Source organism: Sitophilus oryzae, unplaced genomic scaffold (assembly GCF_002938485.1).
Source record: "Sitophilus oryzae breed Bouriz unplaced genomic scaffold, Soryzae_2.0 scaffold_125_pilon_pilon, whole genome shotgun sequence".
Classification (NCBI taxonomy): Eukaryota; Metazoa; Arthropoda; class Insecta; order Coleoptera; family Curculionidae; genus Sitophilus; species Sitophilus oryzae.
Genome location: NW_022145904.1, coordinates 976782 through 1000690, shown reverse-complemented (window position 1 = coordinate 1000690; position 23909 = coordinate 976782). Strand labels below are relative to the sequence as shown.

General features: G+C 35.5%; 1 protein-coding gene across 5 annotated transcripts in view; it reads left to right on the top strand.

Moving 5' to 3' along the window:
* The window catches only part of LOC115874255 (mediator of RNA polymerase II transcription subunit 13), a 166286-nt gene that overhangs the window by 19318 nt on the left and 123059 nt on the right, over positions 1-23909 (top strand). The gene's annotated exons all lie outside the window — the stretch shown is intronic.

Sequence of the window (23909 nt, the reverse complement as noted above, 5' to 3'; positions counted from 1 at the left end):
CTAGGTGACTAGATCTTTAACCAGACTTAATTCTAACGTTAGTAGAGTGTAGATTGAATGGGAGGGGGAGAGTTAATCACCGTGACCTTATCTATTATATCCCCCTTTCTTAGCTCATCATACAGGCTCAGGACTTTAGCAAAAGCCAGTATTTGAGACGGTTTTACAGAGGTTAGTACGTCAGGTACGAATTACATGTGGTCGTCTTGGCGCACTCAGTGATGACGTCGAGGATGAGGTGTTCTGGTGTTTCCCCATCTTCCCTACAGAATCTGCTTTCGTCGTTGTTTCTTAAGAGTCCATTTCACTAGTCCGAAAAAGGAGCAAAATAAGCGTTCAGCATTTAACGTTTTATGTAAAACTGGCTAGGTGTTTTTACACCAATGAAGAAGAAAATTAAAGATACAGGATTATACTATATCCGTATTGTAGCACATCTTTAGACAACTTCTTTATTTTTAAGATTTTGATGGTCAAACACCAACAAAATATTCCTTTTTTTTTGGAATAAATTTTCTCGAAAATAAAGACATAATTTAAAATTCCGTTACAATACGGAAATAGATTGAAGTTTTGTGATTACAATGATATATAATTTACATGGTTTTGTAATAAATTACTCGCTATTTTATGGCAAATGTTGAAGCTCTGCAAACCTTAATTAAGCCTTAATCAAAGTAAGTGCTTTTGGAATTTTGGGTGTGGCTTAACACTACAGGAACGAGCTAAGCCTTAGGCAGATTTCTGAAATATATATATTTCCTTCGGCCACACACCCGCTTTACCCGACCCCTGATAACGACCCGAACAATACAACGTAATAGACTCTTAGTAGAGTTGGATTCAAGAAAATAGACAATTGTATTATACTGAAGATTTTAATTAATTAAAATAACGTATGACGGTAATAAATTCATTCAATTTCAATTGTCTTATCTGTGTTTTAAAAGCAGGGACACACGTTTGGTCAAAAGATTGTGATTAAACCCGACAAGAACAGTTCGTCTATCTTTGTTTCATTCTAGGATTATAATCATAATTAGTGATGGGAAAAACCGATTAATTTCAATAATCGAGTACTCGAGTATCAAGCGATTGCAATAACCAAGTGATCACTCAGGCGAAATATCGCTCGTATTTAAAAATACGATTTTTTGTCCGTCGCATGTTGTAAGTACTCGTTAACGCCAAGCGCCAAGCAGTAAGCTGCGTGCGCAGGGCACATATTCTTTCGGTAATAAACGGTAAGTAGTAAGCAGCGAGCGATTCATTTGATCGCCTGATTTAGTTTATTTCGAAGCATTGTCGATGTAGGTCCTAAAATTTTGTTCCTCAGATACGCAACGGATAAATATACCGGGTGCGTCTCAAAAGTGGCTCACCCCTATAACTTTTTTATTTTTTCAGATAAAACAACGAGATATGGTATATTAGTATATGACATAAATTAGGATTGATTGACATATTCAATTGTTTTCGGTCACTTCCGGTTTCACCGGAAATGACTACAACTTTTGATTTTTAAATCGCACTCTCGGTATTTTTTTACTTTATTCGGTATAAAATGATATTCTGAATAGAATGACATATCACATGTCAACTTTTGACATTTTCGCATATGGTTTATTTGAAATTGTAACATGCGGTTCATAACGACAATTTGAGTCAAAGTACCAAGTGTGTGGTATCAAATTATTCGTCAAAAAATTCTTTTTCGAAATATGCTAATGAGCCACCCTCGTTCCATTTGAAAAAAATTGAGATATGATCAAAAATACGATTTGGGCATATTTTAACCGGCCAGGGCAAGACACTAAAAACATTCGATCAAATCTACTTTTCCAAGGCTCCTTGATTAAAAATTAGTGTTTTTAACTCAGCCATGGCACTCTAGATTGAAATTTAAGAAAAACTTTTGATACGCACCCGGTATCCCGACGTCGTATCCCTGCAATGTATATAGAAAATTCGCTCGGCTTTTTATCGAGTATGTCACATTAAAATCGGATTTCAATTTATTTCATTCTAGGATCGCTTGCGTTCGTCGCTTGGTACTCGTCACTTGCATCGCTCGTTCATAATCGAGCGATGTCGGTTATTTCAATAATCGAGTACTCGAGCGAATTTTCGCTCGAGTTATCCCATCACTAATAATAATATAATATTAGTTTTTTTATGCTCAATCTTGCGGATCTATCTTTTTGCGGATTAAACCATCTCCAATCTTAAAACAAAAAATTAGAAAGATATCTCAGTATACCATATTCTTGGATAATGGCTCCCCATATATTTTGATAGACATATTTTGATACAATCAACTGTCTTTCATAAAACGGAAGCGTTTGAAATATGATATGCTTAGTTACAAGATCAAAATAACGTGGGATTCCATTTGAATATTGTAGGAGGATTTATGGGAATATAGATGGAACTGCTGTAGATAAATAAGGAAAAATTACTTAAATAGGTCATAACCGAAAATTTTGATATGCCAAATGTGAATTTGTAAGGGAAAATTAAAGCAATCATAAGAGTTAGAACCGCGCAAGATTGTGATGAATATGTTGTGTTGTGGAACGAATAAAAATCCTATAACTGTAGAAATGTTGATAGACAGCTATTTCTTTTAGTGAATGGGTAGCGGCTGAAGAACGAGAATTAAAGCAATACATCTAATCAATGTAATTACATAACATTATTTTTCTTTTACCGTAAATCGGTACTCCGGTCTGTCCTTTCCATCGCAGGCCTTCGTCACTTATCCCCTCGCCATTTATTGATTACGGGCAACACCGCCGCCCGCTGTCAAACCACATGGCCCATTGCCGAAGGGGCGGGGGTGGCGGTATAGCGAAGTGAGCAGGGGGAGGAAGAGAGAAAGAGAGAGAGGACCCAAGGAAAAAAATCAATAAGGATTCCAATTTCCACATCGTGAATATTTCAAATATGTGCGTGTGCATGTACGAATTCTAGCGATAGGGTTGAAGATATATATGCATGTGTGTGAACTTTCGTATAATTCTTTATCAGATCGTTATGCATACGTCTGCAAATATGTGTATACTAATGTTCTTTAGACGCATGGCTATTTTAATGCATTAACTTAGATGATGTACTGGTAATCTACTACAACAAATAAGTTTCTTTCCTTGTTTATCTAGTATTGAATATTGGTGATCGCATATGTGTATTTGTCTGTACGTAGCTATAAGGCCGAGTAAATTACATCTTCTGTAGTCTTAAGACCGATCTGTTACGTCTCAACCAACTTGGTAAACATAGTGATTGCATTTCTCAGATACCGTATCATCTACCTGTCTAGTATTCTTTATGATTGTTTCCTTTTCTTGTTTGGATTTCTTCCATAATGATATAAGTATTACTTCGTCGCCTTTCTTCACCAAGAGACTTAACAAAATTTCAAAAATTTAGATATTTTACTTTTTAAATGTTCTTATGAAACTACCTAATGGTTTCCCGTGTAAATGCATTACTAATTCTCTCTACAGTATCTGCATTACTAGTAGTTCGCACTTTTTTGTTTAAAACTAAACTGACTACGCTTAAAATTTAGTCCTTTTTCGTTTTTTAGGTTTTCTGTAATATTTAGAAAATGCTTGTTAAGCATTCAAACCCGACATAATCATAAGTCTTATTTCTTTTTCTATTTATATTGGTCTAAAATATCATGGTTTTTCAAAGAAGATATTTCTGATTCAAGAGAAGATGTGATTATCGAGGATCCAGAAAATATTGTATGGAATATAATGCTGGAAGAAGCTTGTACATTTGTAATAGGAATATGCAAGCAAATAAATATAAAAATATGTCGACGTAGAGAAAAGTCAGAGGAATAATAACGAGGATAACATCAAAAGTTAGAAACGATATTGTAAGTATAATAGTAAAGGGGATAAGGAATAACAGAAGTTTTTATTCATAAGAGGATCTCTTTTGATTAACAGATTCCTTGTGATTAACATAGTTTTGTCGACACAAGTTATTTCGCACACAACCTGCTTATTAAAAGTAATTGTTAAATCATATTAGATTCTTCGAGGTGGCTCTGCGACCTTTTCAGATCTATTGTGGCTCTCTTTTGATATTTAGGCACAATCCCCAGTTCGAGAATATATATATCCTATATAGCTTTCTGTCAATGGGCTATAATTGCCTATTAACGGGAATCTCACATTTGCCAGGCTCTCGCACCGATATAAAATGTGTTCTGTCGTTTGTTCTTCAGATTGACAGAACCTGCACATGGCTTCATCTGTCAATCCCATTAGCTTTATACGCTTATTCAGCTTACAATATCCTGTTTGTAGACCCACTACATTGCTTATCAGGTCTGTCGTGAATTTTGGCATATGTTTTACTATGAATTTTATCGCCTGCCCCGGTGCACTTTTCCACCATTCTAGAAGTTTGTTGTCCACACATCGTCCTGTAGCCATTCGCGTGACTGCTTTTGCAACATCGCTGAAGGGTTCTGAGCCTATGAATGGCATTGTCGAGCGTTTTATGGTTCTTATTCAGAACCCTTCTGCGGCCATGCAAAAGCAATCACGAGAATGGCCGCAAGTAATTGTTAGTTGTTGTTATTTTAATACATGTTAATCTGATTAAAATATTCAAACAAGAATTTTTTTACATTTTATATTATTTTAATCCTAAAAATAGTGAATAAGTACGTAGCTGCCCATTCCTGGTTCTAGCATGAATAATTGTATTTGACAACAAATTCGTGAAACCAAATTTCTTTACTTAGATCGAAATTCCATTTATCGTTAACCAAAATGCAAGCCAAAATGTAATTGGTACAAACGGTCTTAATAAGTACGCAAGCAAAAAGCATCCTCGGAAGATAGATCCGCCTAAAGGTATGGAAAAAAAAGGATGGTGTGTGGTATCGAACTACCGCCACCCGGCGCCGTAGCACGTGCGATGACCCTAGCTGGAATGCGACGTTGCCGCTCCGGCGAAGATAGTTTGGAGCCGGTCGGACGCGTTAACGCTCTCGCAATATTATTCCCAATTTCGTCGCCGTCTGTATGTCTTATTAGGTAGGTTCAGAGCGATAAAGTCTGGTGTAGATACTGTGTAGATAACAGTTTGTCGTAATACTGATACGTTGTCTGTAAAACGGAATTGTTTATATTTCTAATCTGTAATTTGTGAAAATAATATAAATACGTATTAGGGAAATATGTCTTTGCTTTACAAGATTATGCAATGGCTAAATATCAAATAGAGGTTTATAACTTATAAGTTACTCTCTCCGCTATGGTTTTATTAATATAATTTCTCTGTTCTTATGTATTTAAAATGATATTAACAATTTGGTAGTATTATACTGATCTCGTCATTGTGAATCCGTGGTTGGCATTTTAATATGGTTTTAAGAACGGTTGTTGTCTCGGCGCACTCAGTGATGAGGTGTTCTAGTGCTTTCCTATTTTCCCCACAGAATCTGCATTCGCCGTTGTTTCTTAACTTCAATCTACTGAGGTGGGGGTTGGGGAGACACTGTCCTGCTAAAACGCTCCTTTTCTAGCTAGATGGTTTGCTTTTTATTGCCTTCTATCTCTTGGTGAGCTGGAACCCAGAGTAGGAAGGCTTTATTATTTTTGCCTAATTTGTTCAGCTTAATTAGGCATTACTTAGGTTTACTTTAGGCATTCTTTGGCGAACTTCGAGTGGATGGTTACTGAGTTGATCGCTTTTAATGCTGTTTGACTATCGGATAAGATGGCTATTTCTTGTTCTGGATACTTCCTATATAAGATAAGTTGTACGCATCTTTCGATAGCATGTATTTTTGCCTGAAGGATGCTGGGGTAGGTGCCCATTGGTTTGGAGTATTTATTTTGCGACCCAAATCTCTGCTTTGGTGGCCTTGTCTCTGCTTTGATTTTGGAAGCAAGTATGGTTTACCCGCTGAGCAAACGTTTCTCTTCCATTTGTAATTAAATATAAAAGCATTATATCTGAACCAAAAATATTCTATTAGTGAAGGACGGTATATCTAATTATCAGTAAAAAAATATTTTTAGGAGTGATTAAATATTTTTCTCTCTAACTTAAAGAGAAAGCATTAATGTAATTATTTTTGTGACATTTGTATGGAATCAGCAGTACATAACCTAAAATCATCTTTCTCTCTTTCTTTACCACTCTAAGGTCGTAAGGAAAAGTACGCTATTTTAAGAAGTCGGTTAAGGTTGAGCAATTTGCCACATCACGCCAATGAAAACAAAACTGCTTGGGGTTTAATCGAAAGTATAGACAAATATATCTAAATTAACTTGATTATTTTATTTGATCTTATAGTTATTAAAACTATAAGATAAAGCTAATAAACTTATTTGAACATACCACGATATATACTAAATTTTCTTTTTCTTACTCAGCAAGAGTATAATATTCGGTGTCTATAGAAGACTTTCTTTTGTTTACCAGACTCATTAGATCCTGTGTAGTTAATATTTATCTTTCTGTTTATCGCCGATTTTTAATAGCTGGGAAATATTTATCTTAAATTTTCTTTCCGCCCAACAAAACAGTTAAGTCTCTGAACTATTTTCAAATAATTAAAACGCATTCTGAATCTAGTCTATATTATTGGTTCGCCCAATATGTATTAGTCCAGTAAGTAGTGAGTAGTAACGATATTTAAATATTATACTTTTCAAAACATTGAAGTGAGTTAAATCCATCTGAAAGCTTGATGCATTTGATTGGCAGTATTGAAGCTAAACACTCGTTAAATCGAAAATGAATGTTGATTGATTGATTGATGTCCCGTTGAATCTTATGCATGTCTTGTTTAGTGCTGCCCAACAGCATGTTTAGCTGGTTTTTGTACTCCATTAGAAATTAAACTGATTGATAGGAATGGAATCCTGTACTTTATTTATGTGCTTTCATGTTTAGCAATAGCGAGAAAAGAATACACAAATTAGTATGATCATTAGATCGACTGAAACTATTCAATTACAGTTAAACGTTTTATGTTGTTAGAAAATTAAAGCTTAATAGTAACTGTGCCATTAACGAGTATATTAGAACTTCACCGATATTCAATCACGGATATTTTTAAAACAAAGTAATTGGATTTTATATTTAAGTCGTGATATCATCTATTTAGCCAACATAAATTAGGCATTAAATTATCAATGAGGCAGATTGATTCTGTTACAGTAGCAATAGTTGGCAATTGAATATATATTATTTGTTAGGAGTCTATAGGTTTAGTTGGCGTTTAAGTTTATGTTTCTGAGGATTAATATTATTGTTATTAGCTGAAAGTTGGTCAATACATAACTGAATAATTTTTATTGATGAGAATGGCATGTGATTGGCTAATTGGCTAAGTGTTGTTACGGAATGCAAGTTTTGTTGTTTAGTTCTCAGTCCTTCAAGCTGAAGGTTGTAGGTTCGAATCTTGCGACGGGAATTACATTAGCTGATTTTTTATCTAATAAAAATAAAAAGTTTATGTACCTACCTAGGTTGACACTGGTTTAAATGAATACTTGGGATCCACAACCCCTAACAGGTCATAGTGGACAGTTGAAGCGTAATGTTAACAACATCACCTTTTTAGTATACTGACGGTTCTAGTTTAGTAAGCTGCATTCCTTTGACAATAAATTCGACAATTCAGTCTAATACATTTAAATATTGGCTTCGTATTTCTCAGATCTTTATCTGATCGGATCGATGAAGGGAGAATAACTTAATGTGACTGAAAAAGTTCGGAACCATTGGATTCCTTGTGCATCATCCCTTAGAACAAACACTTTTTAAGCCGCTGTCGGTTAACTATTATACAAATTAAAAATTTGTATAATAGGTGAACATGTCAACAATGCGACTAAAGCTTGATTTTCATGCATCCGTTATCAGACGATACGTTGATACGATATTAATTTTATTGGTAGAATTTAAAGACTTTGATTGGTTAGAAAATAAAACAGTTTTTAAATTTATTGCATTTTCATGCCTCCGTTTATCGGATATACGTTGGTGTCATTTTATATTTTCGTTTCCATAACGATTTTGCTATTTTACTTATATTTTTATTAAGGTTAGATTAAATTTGTCAAAAAAGTGTCAAAACGTCCGTTATCGTATGAACGGGTCCGTTGACGGGCTGAAGTAAAATATTTACGGATGAAAAGTGGCGCGAAAACGTTATGACCAATCAGAGCACCGTCGGACCAACCTATCAACGTATAACGGATGCATGAAAATCAAGCTTTAATATAATATAATAAATATAATATAATAATATTTTTTTTAATATAATATAATAAATAATAGTTTAGCCTACTGTAGCTAATTTACGCTCTTAAATTGGCTATGGTGGGCAGATTCATCCCTAAATGGAGTCTTATTGATATATGGTAGGGCACTTGCATAGTAAATAAAAAAAGAACGTCTCGTCTGCGAGAAAACCACAACAAAATATACAATGCGTATTCGTAAAGAATAGCAATAGTGTTTCTTAGCTTCATTTTTTCAAGATGTCCATTGAATTGTTCGATTATAATTGCAAGGTCCAGGGGAAAAGGTGATTAGCGCGAATTTTTTAATTTTAAGGCTTTACAGAATTATAGTAGGTTTAACTGGTCAGGTACCATGGGATGGATAAAATCTAGCACGGACAAAACTTCTCCAATAGTGGCAAGAGAAATGGAATAATGGAATATATGGCAGATGGACATACAGGTTATTACCTGCAATACAACTATGTTTAAACAGACAATACGGAGAAGTCGATTACTTCATGAGTCGAGCATTGTCTGGCCATGGGTGTTTTAGAAAATATTTATACCATCGTCGTAGGGTTGATAGTGCATCATGCATTTACTGTGGTCAAGATGATGATGTTCGATATACACTGTTTGCGTGTGAACGATGGCAGGTTTTTAGGGAACAATTCCGTATAGAAACCGGCAGGGACTTTGACTTACGCGAATTTATGATGTACTTAGTTAAAGGGGAAGAACAATGAAAGCTAATACCTATATCGGATAGTCCGAAATATAATAAGTTGTAAAGAGAGGGAAGAGACACTATAAGCATCATGAAGTAAATCTATAGACACCCTTTGCATTGAGCGAGAGCGGATTCCAGTGTAAAGTGGAAGTTAGAGGAGGTTTTTTTAGCCGGTAGGAATCCGGCACTACCCAACTGTGGGTGTCTTACGCAAGATTTTTTCCCTCCTAATCGAAAAAAAGGTCTAACTGGTCCCTACAAGATGTGTAAGCTCTGCAGGGTAATAAGCTGTTAAACCTTATCTATGTCTAGTAAAAATATACATACAGGGAAAGAATCTGACAACTACCAGCCCAGCTGTCCAGGGCTCTCCTGTAAAATTAGTAAAATGGCGCTTATCATGTTGGACCCTTCAATTCTAGTTAAATTTAAAAGACGGTTTAACTCGGTTTACTACGATAAACAATAAGTTGGAGTGGGCTGGTCTAATTCCACATATTTTTTTCTAATAGTAATAGTCTGACGAAATCGCCATCTCTTTTTAAAAGGACTTCACATATTCCTATTTGGTTTTAATAGCGTTGAGAGTAATCGTTCTGTATTATCAAACTTTAGTATTATCTACATATATAAAATGCTAATGTTTATCTGTGTCGTCTCTACTGAAGTAACGACTTGCTCTAGAAAGTTGCTTTTTTTACTAAAAGATAGCCAATTGTCTCTTCTAAAAACTGTCGTAGTCGGATTTTTTGTTTTTCATTTAATTAAAAAATAAATAAAAGTACTTTTTTTCCTGATGTCGTGGCGGATGCGCCAGGCTTCAACTAGTTACATTATAAAGAGCTAAGTATAATAGTTATTAATACCCTGGTATTAATCTTCTCTACCACTACATAAATAAGAGCATTCTTCTCTACCCCTACATAAATAAGAGCATTACCCCATCTCTATTACCGAATCCCTTAACAAGCTGCAAGCCGACCGCCCTCTCCCGATCTCACCCTCCTCAAACATCGCCCGTTTTCGTTTCGTCTCGGCCGTTTCCGCGTTGCTCTTTCGCCCGCCGCCAAATTAGGCGTGATACCCCCTTTACATGCAGCCCACTTCCGCGGCAGTGAGCATGGAATTGGGCAGGGAAGTGAGCAGCGCGAGCATGTAAACACGTCGCTCGCCCTGCCATTGCTCATGCCATTGCTGCTGCCGTACGCTCCCTTCAGTAGCGGTATTTTGAAGGGACATCAAAGAAACGGCAGCACGAGTGGCAATGTCTGTTTACATGCTGCCGCTGCCGAACCTCCGGCGCCGCGAGTGTTAGTTGTCGTGTAATTACCTACTATTTTTCCTATACAACAGCACAAAATATTCATGTTATTTGGGATGCGAAATTATTGTTCAGATAGTTACTTAGGGAAACCACTAATGCATATTTTGTCAACTGCATGCCATCCACGTTTTTTGATTTTTTTAAGTACAAATTACTTTCATATACGAACATACTTTTTGATACGATTTGAAAGGCTAATCATCTAGTAATTTATAATATGGTAATTCTGCTTCAAAATCAGTGTCCGGGAAAAATATTTTACCGCGTAGTATGCGGGAAAGTGCTACTTTGCGTATGCTAAAGTGTGCACAAATACGTCGGCGTTTTTTTCTATCACACTTCTCTTTAACATATTAATATAATTTTGCAAACTCAAAAAACAGAGCGCTGTCGCCGCCGCAATTTCTACGTTACTGATGGAGAGCAATAGCAATGCGAGGCGCAGTAGCTGCATGTAAACTGTCACTTGCTTCTACAGCTGCCGTGGAATTATTGAGGGCAGGACAGCGGGCAGCGCGAGTAGCAGCGGCAGTGGCTGCATGTAAAGGGGGTATGAGAAGCGGCGGCAACGTCGCGGTCCGCGACCGGCCAACAGGTTGGCCGGCAGCGGCGGCGTCCGCCTCGTCTCGTGGGTTGTCATGGTAACCCGGGGGATGGGAGGGGGCGAGTCCCTAGTCTAATAACCGGTTTATGGGGCTAATCGCGGCGGCGACGGTCGATCCGGTAAAACGCGGTCAGCTGATCGACGGCGATGTAGAAGGGAGTAAAGGGTCCGACGAAAGCTGGTATCTGTGTGGTTGAAGGGAAGCCGTTTGATAATTGGAGAATCTATTATAATCAAGGGTTAACTGCAAAATGTTGGGTATATCACATCGACAAGAGAAGTCTTGGGTCGGTGTTTACATGTCTAGGAGTGAATCGCTATGGCGAACTTGTAAGCCGGAGAGAGAAAATTGCAAAGTGTTTATTATTACATAACCACTTAATTCAACGCTATATTTCATACGCTTGGAAAAATAAGTACTTGTTCATTCTTTCAGATTTTTTTTATTACATATTTCAGATCATCTTTTTGAACTGAGCGTATTGACCGTATTCTTCGTACACATGAAAATCGTCACGCAAAGCCAGAATTGCAAACCCGGTATAGACACTGGCAGAGAAAACTTTAAAAGCCACTGCTTGGACAAATCTACAGATATCTGAGACGGTAGAAACAGACTGTCTGACCGTCAAAAATGTGCTAATTCGATTCAAGAGGTGCTTTTCGCACTTTGCAGCACTAAACCAAACTCCAGAATGAAGAGTGCGATTGCCGATGTAGAGGGGGTTAATCACTGCGATCTTAAAGATCCATTGTGCCCCCTTCGTTGAGTTATAACTCATCACACAGTCTATATATATTTGGTAGCAAAAGATACTACTGCCAACAATAATAAAATATACATACAACCACATAAACACATGTTGTCAAACATCAAGTCCAAATAGATAGAACAATACAATGTAAAAACAAACAAAAAATATGTACATATAAAAATTACGAGTTACAATTTGGTGAAGTGACTGGTTGATTAAAGGTGGATGTCTAACGCCTTCGTCCAGTCAACCGCCTCATCGGAAGCTTCATGTGTGTCAGACATTGTTCCCGGAAAGTTTCGCAAGGAGCATTCTGTTACAATATGAGATATCGTCTGTTGTTGGTGCCCACAATCACGGCGAGCATCCTCTGATATTCCTCACTTGTGCTTCATATATTGGCATCTTCCGTCACCAGTACGTATGCTGTTGAGGGTCATCCACGTCCTTCCACGGGAGGTTGAACCTTAGGGCTTTTGTGTCGGATTGCTAATTAAGTTTGCCGACTCGGGGTTTGACGTATACCATTCGTTCTGACAGGCTGTTTGAGGCAGAAAATCTTCATGGATGAGTCTTTCGCCCAGTTTCCATGAAGGTCTCCTAGATTTGAGCCTTTGTCTTTGGTTATCTAGGCAATCCGGTGTACTGGTAGGTTTGTTTGTGCCGGGGGCTCAATATTTGACAGAACAGGCATACATTGTGTTGGTGTTGACTTCACTGCGCCTGATTAGTCCTCATAGCTTCGTTCAGCTAGGTATCAATAATATTTGTGTGAGCACTATTGACCCACACAGGACAGCAGTACTCTGCGACTGAGTATACGAGAGAAAGTGCTAGAGGAGATTCCCCCTAACACTTGACTAGGACCTGCCCCACCAACGACAAGGTCTTGCATGTACTAGGGGAAGGCGATTGCTGATAAGGTGGCTTTATTTGTTTTGGATCTGTGTAGGTCTCTAGTAAGAAATTACTGAAAATCTTTCACCCAGCTCTATTGTAGCTCAGAAAAGGGCATGTCGAAAAAGAACCAAAGAATTTTGTAGAAACGAAAGACAAGTTGAAGGAAAGTGAGCATATATCCTAGGCTAGGGTTTACCACCCCCCTACTCAGCACTCAAAAACATTATGAGCCTTTTCGGATTTTGCCAGATAATCTCGTATCACTAAGCTTTACTTTGTTAAGGTGCCTGTTGAGTTTGTAATTATTTTCAGTTAGATTTCCAGTTAGAATTCGAAGAATATCGCTGGACATCGTCAAAGATATGGTTACTTTCTTATTATTTATACAGGGTGTCCCAGAAATAAGGGCAAGTATTACAAGAGGCCATTCGATAGGGCAGGTCCATAGTTGTTATTCAAGTAAACCGATTCTACCTGTTAATCAAACAATCTACTTTCACCTGCCTCCGATTGCAAAGTTTCTTTAGCCCATTTTCTTGCTTCATCCTAGCACTTCGTGTAGTGTTGTAGGGTGATAGTGTTGCCGCAATAAGGTGGAGGGGAATCAATATTATTTAAACCAGCCGCATTTTTAGAGAAATTACCAGTTTTATGGTTACCGGTTCTTAAACGATTACTTTTCTCTGTATAGAACAAAAATTATTTTTTTAGGTATGCAATTTAGTAATTGCAATTTTTCCATTGCGCTATCGCAAAAGCACTTCGACGCATAGCAAGCCGGTGATCGTTTGAAACTCAATTCTGAAATGTAGGTCAAATAGATGTTTTGTAGGTCAGATATTTAAAATACAAGAAGTTTCATTAACAGAAACAAGGCTATATTCGAGAATGGTACGTTGTTTATACAATGAGAGAAAAAGTATTTAAATAAAATCGTTTATGTTACTTTCTCTGTATTTTTTATATATTTAACCTTAAATTTTCTCACTACAAATGATTATTTTGCAGTTTTTACTAAGTTTTTGGTACTTACATTAGCAATTGAAAATGTATATATTATAATTACTTGGAAAATACTTGGAATTTTTCAAATAATTTCTAAATATATTGAAGAATCTAGATTTTTAGAACGGCTATGTGTTATTTTTTGTTCATTTTAAAAGAAAATTTCACTTAAAAGAGACTTAACATCCGCTCGAGTGATTGTTACTTTCACTGAAACAGATGCGCAAGAACCTGTTGAAAATGTGTCCGATTTTATAGCGATGTTAAAAGTAACACAATCGTTATATCTACTGTTTTATCTTGTTAAAAATCCGTAAAATATATCGTTCCTTATACTTCCTCCAAACTAAGATACTATCTTCATAAGTATATAATTATATGCATTACTTGTATCCATTGTAATATTATTATTAGTAGCACTTAGGTTGAACGATTTATTTCGTCCATTTTGGATAATTGCCAATAAATTTAACTCGGAAATATAATTAGAATATAATAATGATAGAAAATACACTTACTTTCTTTAATTCTTGATATTTTGAGGAAAGCAAAATAAGTATTAATTTTGCTTTAACCTCGAAGCTCAAAATCTTTTTTAAAGCTTATTAATTATAAAAAATTGAATGAAAATGAACAAAACTATTAAAGCACTTACTAATTGTTTTATAATTACACCGTTTACTAATAAAATTAATTAAAAGCACCCTTTTTATCACTTTAAAAAGGTAATTATAATTTCAGTATATATTTTGACATAATTTTTTAAATTATATTAAACAAATTAAACTGAGCATTAAATATCGTATTATTAGAGAGTCTAATAGTTTTTTTTTCTTCATTTGAATATTTCATTTATTACAGTTTACTAGGTCTTTTAGAAATAATTCTTTATCAGACACTTTCTATACAAGACAGCTGTAGAAAAAATGCATTTCTACGTTATTAATTCCTTCGTGGCGACGACCTGATAAATTATTATTAACAAAACCAGTTTTAACAAATTAAATGGTGTTTTCTTATTTGTCTTGAATCCGGTTTTATTTTGTTGCATACCACTTTATTTTTGTTTAAAACGCTTGGAAGCATTGCCAATTTGTCAGCTATTTTGTTACGACTTTATTGTGTGTACCTTTTGAACCAGTCTATCATGATGTTATTAGCACGAGGCACAAGAGGTCTCTACAAGTGCTTGCAATTTTCATGCAGACCTAGTAGATATTTTGAACCACCGTAGTTGTTATAGTGACTATGCGATACTTAGTTCCTATAGGATAGTGGCATCTCTATCTGTAGTCCATTTATCTTGAGTTTTTATGCTATACTCCATAGTGTTATTTTCTGTTTTTGATCCGTGTGAAAATATCGTTAAAACTTCAGTTATAGTTTTTTTCTTCTCAATCAGTGTAAATTTCTTACGGTCTTTTGACAAATTATGGAGAAATACCATCTGCATATAAGCTTATAAGAGTTATCCAATGTCAAGCAGCTTTAAGAGCGATCAGCTCAGCAACCATCAATTCGAAGTGGGTCAAAGAATGTCTAGAGAAACTGAACAAATTAGGCTTTAATAAAATGAAGTACTCTTACTCTGGGGATAGAAAGATATGAAAAACAGAGAATCTAGCTAGAAAATGAGCGAACACTCCACTAACTGGCCAGAACCGTTCTGCTTCCCGTGTGGAAACCAACTTAAAGCAGAACTCGAGAACCTGGAAGACTCCATCCACAACCTGTAATGGGAGTCTTCCAACGATCTAACACAAGAAGAAAATTCTCAAGACTTCCGACCGAGAAAAATCAATTTTCCTTTATTTAAGTAAGAGCAATCTTTAGGTTGTCACGGGGTTCTTAACATGACACTCTCTCCTCAATGAACATCTCAGTTCGTTAAAGCTAAGAAACGACGGCGAATGCAGATTCTGGGGGGGGAAATGGAGAAACACCAGAACACCTCGTCACTAAGTGCGCCGAGACGACAACCATTCGTGCTATAACTTTAGTACGACTGATATTGGAGAGAACTAACCTCTGTAAAACCGTCTCAGGCACTGGCTTTTGTCAAAGCCCTGAGACTGTATAATGAGTTATAATTCAAGAAAGGGCGGGTCACAATAGATATATAAGGTCGCGGTGATTAACTTGCTCCCTCCTATACAATCTACAAGCTTGTAGGAGGGGTATCGTTTTGACCACCTCATGCCAGATGCGGTGGCGTATGGTTTCTCTACAATCTAGGCGAGGATTTCTTGATTTCTAGTACAGATTAGTGTTGTTTACAAAAATAGAAACAATATCTTTTCAGTTTCGAAAACACACTCAAAACTCGAATTCCACCCAACGAAAATAAACAGCGTCTTGTTTTGAAAATGTTTCCTGTAGTGAAAGTGTTCTACTAGAAGAAAAGTTTTCATCATGCCTTCTCTCCATAATTTATTTATTATGGTTTGTCGATTTTTTATAGTATAAAGTATTGTGTGTGTAAAATGGTAAACGCGGAAGAGACCAATGTATTGAAACAGGTCATTTTTTTAACTACGATTATATTAAGGAAATGGTAATGGTAAAATCATGATACGACTTGATAAATGTCGACAGAAATAAATGGAGAAGTAACATCATCTTTTAGTGGTAGGTAGCAAAAAGACAAAACAACTACTAGAGTACACCCACGGGGGTAATTCTCGTGAGATGGAAGATTTCCAACGACGACTACTGCAGAGAATGCGGAGAGGAAGAAGAAACCATAGAACACCTGCTGTGCCACTGTCCGGCACTGGAATACCAACGCTTTAAAACTTTAGGGCAAGGTTTTTTGGAGGGACTAGAGGAAGCAGCAGAAGCCAACATCAGCTACATCGGGAACTTTGCAAAGAGCTGGAAGTGCTTTAACGCAAAGAAAGAATGAAGGGAAAGTTTGGTATAACAATACAGGGGTATCACAATGGGCCCAAGACCTCCGAGTGAGGGATCAAACATGATCCCAAACCCCAGCAACCTAACCTAACATTATCCTTTCATAATTTTATAAGAATGTCGCCTAACGAATTTGGAGACAACGTTAATTGTTCCTATTGATTAGATACACGGAAGAAATACAGATCAAAAAATAACTGGATGGTTGAGTGCCGATTCCACCCAACAAACTCTGTTTACAAAAACAGACAAAACACAAAAATATTCCTCACTTTGGAAACTCCAGTTGCTGTTTTGTTGAAAACTACAGAATCTGTGTTTTGTCCGTTTAGTGGAAATCCGACTTAACAGTTATTGTTGTGACTTCTGTTAAGCTGCGTATAAATATGTCGAGACGAGTGCGAGAGACACCCGAGACGAGTCAACCTCAAGCGGATTTGAGGTTGACTCGTCATATTGGGACGGGGTCTGAGCTTCGAGCCGAGCCTATGCCCAGCCGGACGGCGTTGTCTCCGTTTTTTCCGGAGCCTTTGGCGAACCATCAAAAGGATTGGGGCGTCTATTTAACCAGTGGCGTATACACCGCGGCTCCGCGGAACAATTGCCTCGAGTCTCAAGGGGCTCGGATTCCACATCCCATTTTTATATAAAAATAAATATTCTTTCCTTTATTTGTAATAATGTTAATAATGCATCCTAACTAGAAAGATGCAATTTTGTCTTCTCTAAAATAGTATAGGTAAGTTAGCCAAAGTAGGTAAATCTCATGTACAAAGATTTATTAGTGATTTCTTTTATAAAAACATGAAAATTTTATGAAAAATGAATAAACGTAATGAACTTTTCGTCGAGTTATTAACGACTCAAACGTAAATTATGCGCTATTTCTGCTGAACGGAATTAAAGATGTAAAACAAGCTTCTTTACATATAGGATACATAGAAGATAAGAGAGGCAAATCGAGTGTGTTGAAAAAGGTGGCCATGCTCTCAGAAGTTCCTTACGGTACTCTCATAAATAAAGGGAATCGACAAAGAAAGGAACGATTCGATATAGAAAAATCCAGAAATTTGAACTCCAGACTACTAAGAAACTTAATTTATGGCAAATATGAATATAATAAAGTTCCCGCCATAGAAATAATTAAAAAAAAACTCTCCGAGCTTTAAAAAAACCCTGTTCAGAAAGCACATTACGGCGAAGGTTTAAAAAACTGGGAATTAGATTTAAAATTATATATATAATAATATTTTAAAAATTATTAATAAGCGTGTTGCAATGATGGAAAACCATAGAATAATAATGTAGCGAATTGAATACCTTGAAAAAATATACAACTTTAGAAATGAAGAAATGCAGATATATTATTTACAATATATTAGTTATTGGCATTTAAATGTTTAATTAATTTAAATCTTAATTACTTAAATTTCTAATTTTTTAAATAAATAAAGTCGAATTAAGTCTTATCTTACAGCGCTTTCAAATGGAACGGAGCGTCCGCGACTTCGAGCAAGTACCATGAGCTTATATGAACAATTTCACCTGGGTCGCGTATGCTCCGTCCGGATGAGCTATCTTTGAAAAACATCCGTGCGGACGCTCTGCGCGTACGGTCCGCTCCATCTGAAAGCGCTGTTACTCTATTTAAAAATTTTATAGATATACAAACCACATACAAAATATATTATTGAATAAAATAATTAAAGACTCAAAAAAACGGCACTGGCAGAAGGCTCCGCCGCCGCCGCTGCCGTGCCGTTATCTCCAGGTATCTCAGTCGGCGTTCTCCAGTTTTTTTTAATGTAAACAGCCCGAGTATAATTTAAACTTATCATGAATTCCTTTAATTTATCTAGCTTGTTTTTTTACCTATTTTGAAATTAAACAAACATATACAGGGTGTTTCAAAAAACATGTTCCATCTCTCGTGGGGAAGTTCCTCACGTAAAAATAAGATTTATTTTTTATATCAACTAATCCAATTCTGCTTTGATTCGTAGCTACAGGGGGTTAAAATAGGGTTCCCAACCGTCCTCTATTCCAGAAACAGTCCTCTTTTTGATCTGATTGTCCTCTTTTCTCTCACGTATTGAAAACTTTGTTGCATACCAACTTTAATGCTTCAATGCTTTAAAGAATTGTTAATCTGTGTCTTTTATGTAATTTTATGTTTACTTACTGTTAGTTTATGTCTTGAAAAAAAGTTTGTTTTGAGTATAAATATTTTTGTGTATTTTAAATATTTATCGCATACCGTTTATATAACTTTTTGGTAAATTCTCGACATTTGAGCGACGTTTCAAAAATGTTTCGCCTGTGCCTTTTTTTATCCTCTCGCCCCTATTTTTTATTTTCAAAGTTGCCAACCCTAGGTTAAGTGTTTTATCATTTTCTTTCAAGTGCTTTTAGTAATTTGAGATCGTTTGATGACTGATTTAGTTCTGATCCGGGTAGTTTTTTGTATAAAACAGTGCCACCATCGTCGATTTTTTTCGTTAAATGTGAATAAGAAAATATCCTGATTATATTCTGGCCCTATCCCTTATTATTTTTATTTACAAGCGATCTTAAGTTTATAACATATACATATATTTTATTTAATTGTTAACATTAGGGTAGTTTTATCAATTGTGTATGTGTGGAATTCCACTGATATGTGTTTTAAGTTGTTTGTTTTGGTATTTTGCTCTCTTAACTTTGTAGTGTCCTGAAGATGCAAATAAATTTTGCGAAACGTCGACAAATTTAAAACAAGGGACTTCTGTTGATTTTTTTCGATCCTAATCCAATTAAAAAACACATTATACTTAAATTTATTAATTAATTTTTTAAAATATTGAATGGTATCGAATAATACTTTAATATATTTATCAATATTTTAAAGTATCGACACTTTATATTCAATACAACTCGAGGCTAAATCGCTCGGCTCGAGGCTATAATATGACGAATTCCGCTTGAGGTTGACTCGTCTCGTCCTCGTCTCGGCATATTAGTACGCCTTTTGGAAAGAATTTGCTATAGCCTCGTTTCATACTCGTTTCGGGTTTGTCTCGTACTTGCCTCGGCATATTTATACGCGGCTTTAGATATCTTGGGGAAGTTACTTCAGCTTTACTTCTTAATTTTATATTTTTTTGTTGTCGTGTGTTATTCTAGTGTTTTCCTTATTTAAGTGTATTTATTTGTGTTTTATATTAAGTCTTAAGTTTTGTTTTTTGCTATTTTCACAATGTTCCATGCCTGCGGGCTCTTTAGATGCTTTAGCTCCAACATCGGAACAAATAAATGAATATCTATCTATCTAATCTTACGTTAAATGTGCTAACAGTTGGGTCACAGTTGGGTATTGAGTAGGAAATTTAATTGTAAACCCAAGCGTTGAATAAAAACCATTTTTTAGCACTGGTTGCAATTAAAAAAAGTAAATAATAATGGAATGGCGTTCTCAGGTTTAGGACCAGGAAATAAACAACCTTTTTTGGGGGATTCTTTGAACACATCCATTTGACTCTACAGCTTTTGACATGAACGAACAACAAGAAATTAACTGCTTTAAAAAATCGACAAATATTTTGACTTAATATTGTAAATATATGAGATAATTAAAATCTCATGACCTACGAGTATAGTTTTGCGTTTTACGACAGTTGCCAATATAAATGTTGATCATCTTTGTTTGTGTTTTATGATGTAAATTGAGAGTAAAAATGAAATAGGAAGGCCGAAAGATTTAATATTTTCCGATTTAATTCGCGCTAAATAAGCCGTTAAAAAACTGTATCAATACGCTTAAAAGGCAACTGTAAAAGCGGCCCGATAAAAACTCTTTTACGAGCGAGACTAATAAACGTGAATCGTTAAGAAAATGCGTTACCGAATCGGCACCACGCGACGTTGCCAGACGTATTACCGCTCCGAATACGTACGAGAGATGTCTGGCGTTTTGTTTCCAAGAAAGAAAGAAATTAATTAATCCACATAACTTTTATTTTAATATTTATGATTAAAGTAGGAAGTATACGTTTGTGGTTTTTCTTTTTTACTATATTTATTCTATAACGATAATTATTCATGATTGTTTAAAAATGTTACATTTAAACATACAAAGTGTTAAAAGATAAAATGCTGTTTAGCGAGTCCATTTAAATTTTACAAGGTTATTTCCTTTTTATATGCTATTTAATAATAAATGTAATGTATTTGTTTAAAATTATGCATATATTCAGAGAGTACTTGATCAAATCTAGTTTAAAAGTATAAGCGGTTAAACATTTAAAAAAATATCGCCAATCGCCATTGTCTTGTTCCATTTCATATATTAATTTATTTTTATTAATTATTTTTTTCTACTATTAGCTTGTTATATACTTTTATCATTTAAAAGTAAATAATTATATACATTATAGATTTACATAATTCATTGTTTAATATATAATTATTGTTTAAGCTAGTGACATCTCGTCATTTCAATTTCTCTAGATCTTTCGTGAAAGACGGACCTATTGATGAACCAGTTCTTTATGTTTTTAATAAACTTGATGTTCTAGTGATTACGCGTTAAATATGCGCAAGCTTTTTGAAGGATTATGTACCACGTACCTGGAAAGTGTTCTACTCTCGGTTCCACTATTTCCTTTCTCATATTGGCCCATTTTTGTGACATCTAAGTGTAGGAGTTCAGTAGGTTGTAGCGTTTTTTATAAACATTACCACTGCGAACGGCAGCTTTTCGTTGGTAGAGCAGTCATGGATAAGGTATTTCACTGGAAAGAACTAATTAACAATAATAACTCGAAATTATAAATATTGGGCGCCAGGCATGTACAGAGAAAGAAAACACAGTTGTATATTACTTAAAACTAATGACTATATTTCATGATGTTCTTTGCTGGTACATGACATTGTAGAATTCTAATAAATATATAGTGGTTATATGTAAAAAAATGGTGTTAAGAGTTGTACTAAATATCTATGAAAGTAATACCATTACAAGACGTAATGTAATGAAACCTAAGATCTAAATCATATTTTAAATATTAAATCGACATGAATGTTCTTAACAATCTAACCACTAAACATAGTCTGTACGATATTACTTAAGATGTACGTTACTGTTTAAGACTGAAAATGTTTTAAATGTTAAATGTAAAACTAGAACTTAAATCTACACTTAGCTGTTCTTTATGTAATCTTGCTTCAAACAGTAACAGCGTGAGGTGGGCTCGCATCTCTGTACTGTCTGTCGGCGATCCTGTTGGCCAAAACAACAAAAGGGGCCAGAATGAGGACACCATGAATTGATACAGCCGTAACTAACTAGCTTATAGATGGGAACGAAGCAGCATGGGGCTCAAGCTACATCCACGCTGGGGCACTTTATATGTAAGAAAAATCAATCCTACTGGGGACACTCATCCACAGGACATCCGTACATAGGATAATGGTACAAGGGAACACTACCCGTACCTTGGATACTACTAGGACCTTGGATAATACCCGTACCTTGGACACAGTCCGTCCATAAGATAACGTACGTCCATAAGATAATGTACGTTCATAAGACCCTAAAAATACGAAACTCTTGTTTAAAACCAAACAAGTGTAATAAACAAAATAAACCTACCTCGAAACACTTCCGATGGCTCAATAATAAACAAAAGAAATGTCCTTTCTTCCATTTAACATTCTGGAGGACAACAGCAAAAGTACACCAACGTGTCAGCAAAATACAAATACGAGTTAAGGTGGGTCAATCCAAAACTCTACCCTAAAAATATTCAATAATAATAACGAATCTAATAAAGATATTATCTCATCTTTACCTGTAGCTTCGAAATGGCAGCTGATTCAGATTTTGCAGCAAGATTGCCATTTCTAAAAGCCGGGTGAACAAAAAAGTGAGGTTAAGCGCGGAGAGCGACCTAACCTTGGAGCGATGTTGACAGCGAAACGATAACAGGGTTGGCGACTAGGGAACGTAAAAATTACGCCAAGCGTGCCAAATAAATTATCAGGCCTGAACGATATGGAATCCAATGACGATATGCCAGACATCATATAAATCATATATAAAAAATACATGTAACGAACTAAAAACGTTACAAGGTATGGTATTTTACTCGATCTTTTAGATGTATTAAGTAATTTCGCTTCAGATCGAAAAGCTGGTGAGATTGTTGTGCCTATAGATTTCATTTAGCTTGTTTTTGGGTTACGTGATTCTCCAGTATTTCTCCATTGATTCCTTTTCCCAAATATTGATTTATTTTGGATGACTAGGTATTGTAGACACGTCTTGGTACGACAAGGTTAAGACAAGTTATTGTGATTGGTTAGCTGATATACGATTTAGTGTGATGTGAAGAATTGTCATCTAAGTAAGTATAAAGTATAAAAGTATCTGTACTGAAAAATATAGACACTGAGAAATTTATTTTTATGAAGAATTTTTCTTTAAGAATCACTCTATTTTCATGGATTTTGTGAATTTTTAGGGCACATCTCAGGATGGAGGTCTTAGAGATTTCAATCTTTGATTTAGTTGATACGTGATAACTGAGTGATGAGATATTTCTCTAAGATTAACTAGATTTTGCAGAGTTTTGATGAACAATTTAACTCTTATGATCGTTAACTACATTAACATTATTTTTACGCAACAAAAAAATTCAACGTAATACAAAGAGGACTTTTCTTACACTAGAATATAGGTATTAAAATCAGAAACTTACGGACCAATAAAATACAAATAGAATAATAGAAATATTTCATCAATTACATTAAAAAAACTCATCAAATGAATGATAACACTTATCTAGTAGCATTTGAAAATGGGAAGGTGCCTCGGTTGATTCCCAGTCATTATACAAAGGACATTGTGGGAATTTCGTGTCACTCTTGCAGCTTGGAGGGTTAGTCAAATTAAGAAGAGTCTCAAAATCACTACTCGTCATTCGGAAAAAAAAGCCTGAAACTACCTCCAAACCTGTATTCGAGATTTAACTCGTCCACGTCTTCCAAAATTAAATCCTTCAACATCATTTCCTCTATATCGAGCTTTTTCTCTACTAATTCTCGGACGTACCCAAATCGTCGATCCCTATTATCAAACTATTATTATTACGGCTGCAGAAGCAAGAAACTGTATGAAGAAAATTTATACCGAACTCCTCATCGTCATACATTTTGCGACTAAATACCATTTCAAATATGGACGCACCTTATAAATTGAGGAAGCGCCTTAATAGGAACAAACATACACTTAATGCAAGGTATCTTAAGTAAACAGTGAATTCGTATTATTTAAAGTTGCCACAAATATTTGCGTTTTAAAACTGTGACCGTACAGATATATAGAACATCATAATTTTTATCTTTGATATCTAATATGCCGACT